A 14,167-nucleotide genomic window follows, 5' to 3' on the forward strand; every position below is an offset into this window, starting at 1 on the left:
AGTGGGGGCAGGGATCCATTAATTTTGCTGCCACCCAAGAAAAATCTTGTATGTAAGTTCCCTTTGCTTATTGAAACTGCCACCTACCGAGTTCAGTTGGTAGTGGGAGTGGAGAGCGGACCCCAGAGAGCCCTGAGCCGCCCCACCGCCGCCGCCGGCCTAGTTACCGTCACACCCCAGGAGGAGCCGCAGCCGCCACCGCTGGCCCCAGTCACCATCACAGCAGCCATGAGCAGCGAGGCGGAGACCCAGCAGCCGCCCGCTGCCCCCGCCCTCAGCGCTGCCGACACTGCCAGCCGTGGCACAAGGAGCGGTGCGGGGAACTGTGGCCCGGGCGGCCTCACATCCGCGGCACCTGCTGGCGGGGACAAGAAGGTCATCGCAAGGAAGGTTTTGGGAACAGTAAAATGATTCATTGTAAGAAACGGATATGGTTTCATCAACAAGAATGACACCAAGGAAGATGTATTTGTACACCAGACGGTCATAAATAATAACCCCAGGAAGTACCTTCGCAGTGTAGGAGATGGAGAGACTGTGGAGTTTGATGTGGCTGAAGGAGAAAAGGGTGCAGGGGCAGCAAATGTGACAGGCCCTGGTGGAGTTCCAGGGCGAGGCAGTAAATATGCAGCAGACTGGAACCATTATAGATGCTATCCACGTCACAGGGGTCCTCCACGTAATTCCCAGCAGAATTACCAGATTAGTGGGAAGGGGCAAAAGAGCGAGGGGTCGGAAAGTGCTCCCAAGGCCAGGCCCTACAGTGCTGGTCCTACCATGGGTGACGGTTCCCACCTTACTACATGCGGAGACCCTCTGGGCGGCAACCACAGTATTCCAACCATCCTGTGCAGGGAGAAGTGATGGAAGGTGCGGACAACCAGGGTGCAGGAGAACAAGGTAGACCAGTGAGACCGAATATGTGTATGGTTATAGACCACAATTCCGCAGGGGGTCTCCTCACCAAAGATAGCCTAGAGAGGATGGCAATGAGGAAGATAAGGAAAATCAAGGAGATGAGACCCAAGGTCAGCAGCCACCTCAACGTCGGTACCGCTGCAACTTCAGTTACCGAGGCAGACGCCCTGAAAACCTTAAATCACAAGATGACAAAGAGACAGAGCGGATCCATCAGCTAATTCGTCCGCTTCCAAGGCTGAGCAAACGCCGGCTTACCATCTCTACCATCATCCGGTTTAGTCCTCCAACATGAAGAAATGAAGATGGAATTCCAGCAATAAGAAATGAACAAAAGATTGGAGCTGAAGACCTTAAGTGCTTGCCTTTTGACCATTGACCAGATAAATAGAACTATCTGCATTATCTATGCAGCATGGGCTTTTTATTATTGTGACCTAAAGACTTTTTTTGGTAATGACAAACGTGTTTTTTTCTTTTTTTTTTTTTTTAAGCCTGGTTTTTCTCAATACATTTTTAAAGGTTTTTAAGTTGTCTCATATCTGGTCAAGTTGAGATTTTTAAGAACCTCACTTTTGATTTGTGATAAAAATTTACAACTTGACTTTTTAAAAAAAAGTCAACAAATGGCAAGCACCCATTAATAAAAGTCTTAAACAAACAAATAAATAAAAAACCCCTGCCACCTACCAACCTGGAGTAGCCTGCCTCTTTCTTTAGTCTCTCCCTGCCCTCTGAGTAAAGGAATCAGTTTCAGATTACACCAGGAGGCTCCTGAGAGTGTTTCAAACCAATAGTGTCATACTTGATTTTGCAGTTGTAGCCCAAAGGCAACCATAAATGATTCATAAATTAGTGGCTATGACTGTGTTTCAATAAAACTTTATTTATAAAACAAGTGGTGGGCTGGATTTAGTTTGCTGACCTTTGTTCTAGGTGTATGAGGGAGGTGACAGCATTCAGGAAGGGCCTGGAGGGGTAGAAGTTAGATGAAGACACCAGCTTGGAGAATAGAGATGGTCCAGGGGCAGGATGGTGATAAGGGCTTAGTACACATGGAGGGCTGGAGCCATACCTGAACTCAGTGGATGCCTTGGACCTGTAGGTACTGCCCTACCCTTCAGGAAGCTTTGTCACTGGGTGGCATGAGGGAAAGACCAGGTGAAGCCCCGGCTCTGCCATAGCCTAACTACATGCAACACCCTGTCCAAGGAATGTTTTGCTGATGGCCTGGCCCCAGGGCTAGTATCTCTGACCTTCTGGGATAAGTTGGTGAATTCCCTGGACCTGGCTTCCTGGCTCCTGGCATCCTCCCCTCAACCTGTCTGGAGAAAGCTTGCCTAGAACAAAGCTTTCTGGGTGAAGGCTCTTGAAATCCGGGCCACCCTGATGACTCTCTTTTGGGTGCCAGCCCCACCCCCACCCCTACCGACCCCAGGATAGTCAGCCTGGGAGCAGGGGGAGGTGGGGCAGGGAGCTGGCATTTGGGCCAAACCCAGAGGTGAGGTCACCTAAGAGCATGCAGCCAGAGTAGGTCAGAGGCCCAGTAGGCAGCTTCTCGAGGTGGCCAGAGAGGCAAAGCCCTGTGAAGCCTGGATAGCTTTGTAGGAAGGGGGAGGCACAGCCCTGATGAATCTTCCTGTAGGGCTAGTCCAGGGTGGCTGCCCCCCCATCTGCCCCACCCCATGGAGCTTAGCACATCGTAGGGAGCATCTGGGGACAGCTACTCCCAGCTCCATTGACCCCTCCAGACCTTCACAGAGACCCATCCCTGTGGAGGGCTGGGTGACATCCTGATAACTTGAAATTTTCAAGAAAGTGACCTAAAGATGCCAGACTACAGCCACATGAAATAAGTGGATAGACTCTGCATTGGGATGTGGGCTTTCTAGCAGCTGCCCTCCTGTCACTGCATGAAAGGCCACCCCTCTCCTCCCTGCTGTAAGATCCTTGCTTCCAAGCATGCATGGGTCCATTTAGTTTCACAGTTTCATAGCAGGTCAGTCTACAGAAACTTGGCAAGCCACAGGAGAATGGCAGGATATATTCAACATGCTAAATGGGAAAAAATATGCAACCAAGAATACTTTATCCAGCAAGCCTGTCATTCAGAATAGAAGGAGAGATTAAGAGTTCCTCAAACAAACAAAAAACTAAAGGAGTTCATGCCCACTAAACCAGGCCTGCAAGAAATTTTAAGAGGGACTTTTTGAGTGGGGAAAAAAAGACCCCAAAGCAACAAAGACTAGAAAGGACCAGAAAGCATCACCAGAAACACCAACTCTACAGGTAACACAAGGGCACTAAATTTATACCTTTCTGTAACTCTGAATGTAAATGGACTAAATGCTCCAATCCAAAGATGTAGGGTATCAGAATGGATAAAAAATAAATAAACCAACAAGATCGATCTAAATGTTGCCTATAAGAGACTCATTTTAGACCTAAAGACACCTGAAGATTGAAAGTGAGGGGATGAAGAATCATCTGTTATGCAAATGGATGTGAAAAGCCAGAGTAGCCATACTTATATCAGACAAACTACGTTTTAAAATAAAGACTGTATCAAGACATGAAGAAGAGCATTATATCATAATTAAGGGGTCTGTCCTCCAAGAAGATCTAACAATTGTAAATATTTATGCCCCCAACTTGGAAGCACCCAAATATATAAATCAATTAATAACAAAGAAACTCATTGATAATAATACAATAATCGTAGGGGACTTTGACACCCCTACCAACAGCAATGGACAGATCATCTAAGCAGAAAATCAACAAGGAAACAATGGCTTTTAATGACACACTAGACTGGATGGATTTAAAAGATATATTCAGAACATTTCATTCTAAAGCAGCAGAATACACATTCTTTTCTAGTGCACACGGAACATTCTCCAGAATAGATCACATACTGGGTCACAAATCAGCCCACAATAAGTACAACAAGATAGAGATCATACCATGTATATTTTTCAGACCACAACATATGAAACTTGAATTCAACTACAAGAAAAAATTTGGAAAGACCACAAATACCTGGAGGTTAAAGAATACCCTAATAAAGAAGGAATAGATTAACCAGGAAATTAAAGACAAAATTAAGAAGTACATGGAAACAATGAAAATGAAAACATGACAGTCCAAAATCTTTGCCATGCAGCAAAGGCAGTCCTAAGAGGAAAGTATATTGCAATACAGGCCTACCTCAAGAAGCAAGAGAAGTCTCAACTACACAACTTAACCTTACACCTAAAGGAGCTAGAAAAGGCACAGGAAATAAAGCCTAAAGCCAGCAGAAGAAGGGAAATAAGAAGTAGTAGAGCAGAAATAGATGATATAGAAAGAACAACAAAAAAATAGTAGAACAGATCAATGAAACTAAGAGCTGGTTCTCTGAAAGAATTAATAAAATTGATAAACTCCTAGCCAGACTTATCAAAAAGAAAAGAGAAAGGACCCAAATAAGTTAAATCATGAATGAAAGAAGAAAGATCACAATCAATACCACAGAAGTACAAACAGTTAAAAGAGAATATTATGAAAAATTATCTGCCAACAAGCTGGGCAATCTGGAAGAAAAGGACAAATTACTAGAAATAAATGATCAAAACTGAAACAGGAAGAAATAGAAAATTTGAACAGATCCATAACCAGTAAAGAAATTGAATCGGTAATCAAAAATCTCCCAAAAAACAAAAGTCCAGGGCCAGATGGCTTCCCAGGAGAATTCTACCAGATATTTAAAGAAGAGTTAATACCTATTCTTCTCAAAATGTTCCAAAAACTAGAAATGGAAGGAAAACTTCCAAACTCCTTCTACAAGGCCAACGTTATCTTGATTCCAAAACCAGACAAAGACCCCACTCAAAAGAAGAATTATGGGCCAATATCCCTGATGAACATGGATGCAACGATTCTAAACAATATACTAGCAAATTGAATCCAACAGTACATTAAAAGAATCATTCTCCATGATCAAGTGGGATTTATTCCTGGGCTGCAGGTTTGGTTCAATATTTGCAAATCAATCAACATGATACACCACATTAATTAAAGAAGGGATAAGAATCATATGATCCTCTCTATAGATGCAGAAAAGACATTTGAAAAAATACAGCATCCATTCTTGATAAAAACTCTCAACAAAGTAGGGATAGATGAAACATACCCTAACATCATAACAGCCATATATGAAAGACCCACAGTTAATGTCATCTTCAATGTGGAAAAACTGAGAGCATTTCCCCTATGGTCAGGAACAAGACAAAGACGTCCACTCTCACCATTACTATATAACAGTACTAGAAGCCTTAGCCTCAACAATCAGATAACAAAAAGAAATAAAAGGCATCCAAATCATCAAGGAAGAAGTTAAAATTTCACTCTTTGCAGAAGACATGATACTCTATGTTGAAAACTCGAAAGACTCCACCAAAAAATTACTAGAACTAATACATGAATTCAGCAAAGTGGCAGGATATAAAATCAACATACAGAAATCTGTTGCATTTCTATACACCAATAATGAAGCAGCATAAAAAGAAAGCAAAGAATGGATCCCATTTGCAATTGCACCCTAAACCATAAAATACTTGGAAATAAACTTAACCAGAGAGGTAAAAGATATGTACTCTGAAAACTATAGAATACTTATGAAAGAAATTGAAGAGGACACAAAGAAATGGAAAAGCATTCCATGCTCATTGATTAAAAGAACAAACATTGTCAAAATGTCTGTACTACCCAAAGCAATCTACACAATGCAATCCCTATCAAAATACCACCAACATTTTTCACAGAACTAGAAGAAACCATTCTAAAATTTGTATGGAACCACAAAAGACCCCAAATGGCCAAAGCAATCCTGAAAAATAAAAACAAAACTAGAGGCATCACATTTCCGGATTTTAATGTATATTACAAAGCTGTAGTCATTGAGACACTATGGTATTGGCACACAAACAGACACATAGATCAATGCAATAGAGTAGAGAACCCTGAAATGGAGCCTCCACTCTATGGTCAGTTAATCTTTGAAAAGCAGGAAAGAATATCCAATGGAAAAAGACAGTCTCTTCAATGAATGTTGTTGGGAAAATTGGACAGGAACGTGCAGAAAAGTGAAACTGGACCACTGTCTTACACCATACACAAAAATAAATTCAAAATGAATGGAAGACGTAAATGTGAGACAGGAATCCATCAAAATCCTAGAGGAAAACATAGGCAACAACCTCTTTGACTTTGGCCATAGCAACTTCTTTTAGAGAGATCACTGGAGATAAGGGAAACAAAAGCAAAAATGGACTATTGGACTTCAAGATAAAAAGCTTCTGCACAGAGAAGGTAATAATCAACAAAACTAAAAGGCAGCTTATGGAATGGGAGAAGATATTTGCAAGTTATATATTTGATAAAGGGTTAGTATCCAAAATCTATAAAGAATTTATCAACTTCAACACTGAAAAAACAAATAATCCAGTTAAGAAATAGACAGAAGACATGAATAGAAATTTTTTCCAAAGAAGACATCCAGATGGCTAACAGACACATGGAAAGATGTTCAACATCACTCATCATGAGGGAATACAAATCAAAACTACAATGAGATACCACCTCATACCTGTCAGACTGGCTAAAATTAACAACCCAAGAAACAACAAGTTTGGTGAGGATGTGGAGAAAGGGGAACTTCCTTACACTGTTGGTGGGAATAAAAACTGGTACCGCCACTCTGCAGCAGAACAATTTGGAGATTCATTAAAACGTTAAAAATAGAAGTGCTCTACAATCCAACAATTGCACTACTAGGTATTTACCCAAAGAATATAAGAATACAGATTTGAAGGGGTATATGCACCCCAATGTTTATATCAGCATTACCAACAATAGCCAAACTACAGAGAGAGCCCAAATGTCCATTGACTGGTGAATGGCTAAGAAGATGTGGTTACACACACACAGGAATATTACTTAGCCAACAAAAAGAATGATGTGGATGGAGCTTGAGTGTCAGTCAGAGAAAGAGAAATACCATATTATTTCACTCATATGTGGAATTTAAGAAAGAAATCAGAGGAACATATGGGAGAGTGGAAAGAGAGAGAGAGAGAGAAACCACAGAGACTATTGTTTTTTTATTTTTTATTTTTATTTATTTATTTATTTTTTAAAGATTTTATTTATTTATTTGACAGAGAGAGACACAGCTAGAGAGGGAACACAAGCAGGGGGAGTGGGGGAGGGAGAAGCAGGCTTCCCGCTGAGCAGGGAGCCTGATGCGGGGCTCGATCCCAGGACCCTGGGATCATGACCTGAGCCGAAGGCAGGTGCCCAACGACTGAGCCACCCAGGTGCCCCGAGACTATTGTTTTTTTAAAGATCTTATTTATTTATTTGACAGAGAGACACAGCAAGAGAGGGAACACAAGCGGGGAGAGTTGTCGAGGGAGAAGCAGGCTTCCCGCTGAGCAGAGAGCCCAATGCGGGGCTCAATTCCAGGACCCTGGGATCATGACCTGAGCAAAAGGCAGACACTTAACGACTGAGCCACCCAGGTGCCCCAAGACTCTTTTTTCTTAAATCTTTTTAAAAATTATGTTCAGTTAGCCAACATATAGTACATCATTAGTTTTTGATGTCGTGTTCAACAATTCATTAGTTGCTTAAAACATCCAGTGCTCATCACAACACATGCCCTCCTTAATATCCATCACCCAGTTACCCCATCCCCCCATCCCCCTCATTTCTGTAACCTTCAGTTTGTTTCCTGGAGTCCAGAGTCTCTCATGGTTTGCCTCCCTCTCTGATTTCTTCCCATTCAGTTTTCCTTCCCTGCCCCTGCGATCCTCCATGCTATTCCTTATGTTCCACATATAAGTGAAACCATATGATAATTGTCCTTCTCTGCTTGACTTATTTCACTTAGCATAATCCCCTCCTGTTCCATCCATGTTGTTGCAAATGGTGGGTATTCATCCTTTCTGATGGCTGAGTAATATTCCATACCACAAGAGACTCTTTTAAAAAAATCAAATCATACTACTTATAAAACTTTTTATTTATTTATTTATTTATTTATTTATTTATTTATTTATTTATTTATTTATTTATTTTTATTATGTTAAGTTAGCCACCATACAGTACATCATTAATTTTTGATGTTGTTCAATGATTCAAGACTCTTAATGATAGAGAACAAACTGAGGGTTGATGGAAGGAGGCGGGTGGAGGATGGGTTAGATGGGTGATAGGTATTAAAGAAGACACTTGTGATGAGCACTGGGGGTTGTATGTAAGTGACAAATCACTGAATTTTACTCCTGAAACCAATATTGCACTGTATTTTAACTAACTAAAATTTAACTGAAAAAAAAAATGGACTTGCTCCATTACGATGCCTGAGAAAGTATCAAATAAGCACTAGATAAATACAATAAAAGTGGTTACACAAACCCCACATGTGTCCAGACTCCCCTTGCTGACCTCCACCCAGCTCTGCTGAACTCTGCTGCCAAGGGGGTGAAGCTGGTCTTGGCCAGTAAGCCTCATGATGAATGCTTCTCACACTGAATTGATTCTCCTGATTTAGTATTAATAATAATAACAAATCACAACTTTCCTTGGTATGAAAAATGCTCCAAGATATACATTCCCACTGGCCAAGAACAAGTAATAAATTTTAACTGTCTGTGCTCATGGAAATAAGACCTTGTCAGGACAGGGACAGTCATTTAAAAGGAAGAATTCATTCAAGAAACATAGGATTTGTTCTGGCTTTTCCAAGGGGCTTTATGTCCCTGAACATACACTTTCCCCAAACCATTGTTTTTCCTTGGAGAAGGTTTATTCCCTGTCTTTTATCTTATTGTTCTAAAGTTATTGATTTACTTGGATTTTGAAAATTAAGTACATGGGCGCCTGGGTGGCTCAGTTGGTTAAGCAACTGCCTTCAGCTCAGGTCATAATCCTGGATTCCCAGGATCGAGTCCCACATCAGGCTCCCTGCTCAGCAGAGAGTCTGCTTCTCCCTCTGAGCCTCCCCGCTCTCATGCTCTCTCTCTCTCACATAAATAAATAAAATCTTAAAAAAAAAAAAAGAAAATTAAGTACATGGAAATCTCATGTGTGGCATCATGGGTTATTTTTGTAATTAGAAGAAATGTCTTGAGTTCACTCATTAGTTCATTCATTAATTTGTCCCCTCCTTCATTTCCATGCACACTTACTATAGCTCCATAGCCTATCCTCACTCACCCTTGCATTTTCCTGCCCGGCCTCCCTCACTAAGCTCATGGTCCTCTGGGGATGCCATGTGCAGGCAGCCTAGAGCACATGAATTAGCTTGAGTGTAGCAGAGGTTTGTAGTGTGACCATGAGGGCTGGTCTGTTGCAACCATCAGCAAAGTACAGTTTGGCCCATGCCCTGGGAAAGGAAAGAGGGCAGTGAGGCATGGAGGTACAAGGTTCCTCACCATGACTTCTCCTCTCACAGTTCATACCTCTCTCCACAATTCTAGCCCTCATTTGGACAAAGGTAGGAGTTGGGCAGGAAGGCTAGCGAGAGGCCCCAAAATGTGGCTGGTGCCAGCTGAGGAAGCATGATTTTAACTTTGTCCTCAACCAGCAAGTTTCTTCCAAGGCCTCCCATGGACCACGCTGGGCAAGGGCTACAGGGATGTTCCCTTGAACAGCAACCTTTGTTGGGTTTCTTCCAGGGGCTAATTGCAAAATTCATTAAGGGCCACACACCACAGCAGGTGCCACTGGGCATGTTTTATAAATGAGGAAACCAGGGGCTAAAGCAGAGGAAACTGGCTTGAAGTCACAAAAGGACATGTAGCAGGGCTGGGATCCAGATCGGGCTGGTCTTAGTCGTAGACAATGTTTTTTTCCAAGTGACCATGCCACAAAACATGTACAAGATATGTGCCCTGCCCTCATGATTTCTGACAGGAACAGGAATTTCAGTTTGTAGCCAGGGCTTTCACTCTCAAGTCACGTGACCTTGACCATTTTGTGGCTCTGGGGTGAGCAGCTGCTGTAGGTCGGAGCTGGACTTACGGGTAGGGGTTTCCAGGTGGAAGAAGTATGACTAGGGCACCTGCTACACGACAGCCCCATTCTATGGAAACTGCTCCTGCCCCTTGTACTCACAGTGGGGGCACATTGGGCAGCTACAGTATTCCCAGGTGAGAGTTGCTTCAACTCAGGGTTTCAAGGAGAGGCAAGGTGGTTGTTTGAGGATAATTGAAGCCAATAGATGAAAGAGGACTATACACAGTTTACCATAGAATCAAATTTACATACATATATATAAATATAACATTACATATACACAAAATTGTATTAATATAAATACAACTCTCTGTATATATGTATATGTAAATACTTACATAGATATTATATATATGTAAGTTGATTCTGTAGTAAACTGTATGTAGTATATATATATGCAAGTTGTTATATGTGTATATATTATATACAATGCATAAGCACACATTTATACATATATGTAATACATCACACATGCACACATTTTTATACACATATAGCTAAACATGCACACACATATATGTATATATGTATATACACACACATACACATCTATATCATAATACACACACACAGAGTATCCTTCTGATGCAGGATGGAAGCAAGCTGTCCATTAAAAACCTCTCCACCATGTGGGGGTGTCCTCTGACCATAATCACTGTGTGCCCCTCTTTTTTAGCCAGCATAATTCAGGGCCTCACTGGTTCACCTCCTTATTCCTGCCTTGCACCTGTGGATGATGTTTCAAATGTTTAGCAGTTTCAAATGTTTAGGATGGTGAAACACCAACCCATCAGAAAGACCATAGACTGGAGTTAGAACATCATGGATATAATCTGTCCCAGGGTAGGGAGAGGGTGAAGTCAGTTGACCCTTTCTCCCAGGAGTGCAGTATTTGGTTCATGCTGCAGCTGAGCTCCTCAGAGAAGAAAGTTTGTTGATACTTCCACCATGGTGTCTAAACGTAAGAGCAGCCATACTTTCCACTGATAGCAGACATCGCCTGTGGTATGTCAGATGTCCACTCAAAACCAGCAGGAAGCAGATGTCCACTCAAAACCAGCAGTTTGAAGCAAGTTTATAATGAAAGGATTATTCACAAAATGTAACCAGGGCATCTATGAAAGAATTAAGCTATATCCTGAGACTAGTAACTGTGGGAAACCATTGCCACTTCAGGCCTGAAAGGATGAAGAGAGGAGGAATATTCAGAATCCAGAAGGATCTTGTGTGAGGAGGGCTTCCAGACAGGAGCTGCAGCACCTGAGAGGGTAATGCAGCCCACCCACAGAGACCAGGAGGACTATGGCTCTCCTCCTACTCCCAAGTTCCTTCCACCACCTCTTCTGGGCTGAACCCAACAAGGAGCCAGAGTTGGTCTCACCAGCTGCAGTTTTATGGGATTCAGTAGGCTTGATGGCTTCATGTAGGGAGATGGTTTGGTTGTGGATGCCTGTTGGGATCTGGTCCAGGGCTGGGAGTGCGTTACAGAGAAGTTGTTTCTAACTTTGGACAACAATTTGACTGACAGGGAACATTGGGGTACTTGACAGGAGGTGTGTTGGGTCACCCCCTTGACATTCTTTGTCCTGACCTAGGCTGTCATGGGCTCCTGTGGCTGCAGGTGAGATGTCGTGCTACATTGACTATGAGCAAGGGCAGCCTGGTTATTGGACAAAGGCCGCTGGTTGAGCATGCCTACCCATCAAATGGGGCCTTCTGTGGGAGTCCTGGTTTAAGGCTCACAGGGGACAGATGGAAGGATTATAAGATAGAAATCAGCATAGACACAAACTTCCATGTAATTTCACACTGAACTTGTGTGGGAGGCTCCCTTGGGTTAGCTCTTTTTCCTGTCTGCTCTGCACATCTTCTCCCTACACCTGCTTCCACTGAAGACCCTTCTACTTCCCACTCACCCGCACCTGCTCTAAATCCCATGATGTTCAGGTTCCTACTGTTCCCTGAATGAGTCATACTTGCTTACTTCTCCATGCCTGTGCTCATGCTTCTCCCTTTTTTCTGTAATACCCGTCCTCTTTGTCCACTGTTGTCCTTTAGGACCCATTTCCACATCACCTCCTCCTTGAGGTTGTCCTTGCCTGATGTTGTGCCCTTCTCAGATGGTTCTAGGGAGCCATATGATTATTTCCATTAATTATAAACATATATGATTTTTATAGTAAAATGACTCCTGCAGAAACTATGTGCAGGAGCCAATTTGGTCACTCAAACCAATTTCCTCAAGAGCCCCTCTTATGATCTTAATGATGCTTGTTTTGATTTCAACTAGACCTTCAAGGCAGAGACAGTCTTCAGTTTTCAGGTCAGGATGCTGGAACCAACCAAATTTTGGGATAATTAAACTGTTCTTTCTAATAACTTGGTGAATCAGTCTCTTATGATTGGTTTTATAGTGCTAAGTGAATTAAAATATCATATCTGAAAAAATAACTTAGAAAATCCTGTTGAATATTACTTGTTTGCTTTTTTGAAGACAAGGAATTTAACCATTTTCCACATAGGTTGAAATTATTCTTTGACTATTTAATATTCTAGCAAATTGGGTTTTACATCTTTAGTTTCTGCCATTCTATCCTGCACACTGATACCATATTCACCCTTCAGGTCCTTTAAAATTAAAAACATGTTTTCTATTATAAAGGTGATATATATTTATTATAGAAACCCCTAAAATATAGAAAATTAGGAGTAATTGATTTTTTAAAAAGTCACCTATAACATTCACATCCAGAAACAACCTCTATTAAAAGCTCTGGTTAGTTTATACCAGGAAGAGTTAAATGTTTAGTTTGTTGGTTTTTTTGGCGTAGATATCACCAAATCCTCATACTTTCTTTCATGTCACTTGCTGCCCAAAAGTCCTCCCTATATTGGTGTATTGAGATCTAACTTCTTGGGGCACCTGGGTGGCTAGGTCAGTTGAGTGGCCAACTCTTGATTTCAGCTCAGGTCATGATCTCAGGGTCTCAGGTTTGAGCCCCCTGTTGAGCTGCACATCAGGCTCAGCATTCAGTGGGGAATCTGCTTGAGACACTCTCCCCCTCTCCCTCCTCTGGCTCATACTCTCTCTCCCCCCCTAAAATAAATAAATAAATCTTTAAAAAAAATCTTATTTGTCTGGCAGTGCTGGCCATTGGAAATCTGGCTCACCTCAGTTTCTCTTTGATCTTATCTCCAGAATATGTGTCTGCTCTGATTCCAGGGCCTTATATTTTCATTCATTCATTCATTCATTCATTCATTCATTCACATTAATTGTTCACTGAGTAGAAATTTATTGAGCACCTACCATGTGCTAGAATATGTTCTAGAAGCTGGGCATTTAGCAGTGAATAAGGCAGAAAAAATACAGCTCCCATGGAGTTCACAGTCTACCATGGGACAGTAAATGGGCAAACAGATAAATACAGAACAAGATTTCACGTAGTAGTTCATGCTATAAAAGTAGAGGGGATTGGAGGGCAATGGGGTAGATACTGGCTTTTTTATAAGGTCATCCGAAAAAGCTGTCTGATATGTGACATGTGAGCAGAGTCCTGAAGGAGGTAAGGGAGTGATTCCCGACTGTGTTTGTGGAGGGTCCTTTCCACTCTCACCATCCTGCCTAAATATGGTTTATCCTTCACCTTAAGATCAGAGTCTTACTCTTATATGAAGGGTGTGTTTTGACTTTTTTTTTGTACTTTCAGGTTTTTATTTAAATTCCAGTTAGTTAACTTATAGTGTAATATTAATTTCAGGTGTCAAATTTAATGATTCATCACTTACATATAACACCCGGTGCTCATCATAAGTGCCTTCCTTAATACCCATCATCCATTTAACCATCCCTCTGCCCATCTCCCTTCCAGCAACCCTCAATTTGTTCTCTGTAGTTAAGAGTCTGTTTATGGTTTACCTCTCCCTCCTCTTTTCCTTCTGTTCATCTGTGTTTCTTAAATTACACATATGAGTGAAATCATATGGTATTTCTCTTTCTCTGTCTTATTCTGCTTAGCATAATATTTTCTAGCTCCATCCGCATCTTTGCAAATGGCAAGATTTCATTCTTTTTTATGGCTAAGTAATATTCCACTACATATATATACACCACAACTTCTTTATCCATTCATCATTCAGTGGACATTTGGGCTCTTTCCATAATTTGGCTATTGTTGATAATGCTGCT

The 14,167-nt window shown here is 41.7% G+C and overlaps 1 pseudogene; it reads left to right on the forward strand.

Moving 5' to 3' along the window:
- The first annotated feature begins 228 nt into the window (after nucleotides 1-228).
- LOC123839175 (Y-box-binding protein 1-like) lies at nucleotides 229-1,319 on the forward strand (annotated as a pseudogene).
- Nucleotides 1,320-14,167: the final 12,848 nt, after the last annotated feature.

This window comes from Mirounga angustirostris, unplaced genomic scaffold (assembly GCF_029215605.1).
Source record: "Mirounga angustirostris isolate CCGP_5_RB_7025 unplaced genomic scaffold, mMirAng1.0.hap1 SCAF_3, whole genome shotgun sequence".
NCBI classification, from domain to species: Eukaryota; Metazoa; Chordata; class Mammalia; order Carnivora; family Phocidae; genus Mirounga; species Mirounga angustirostris.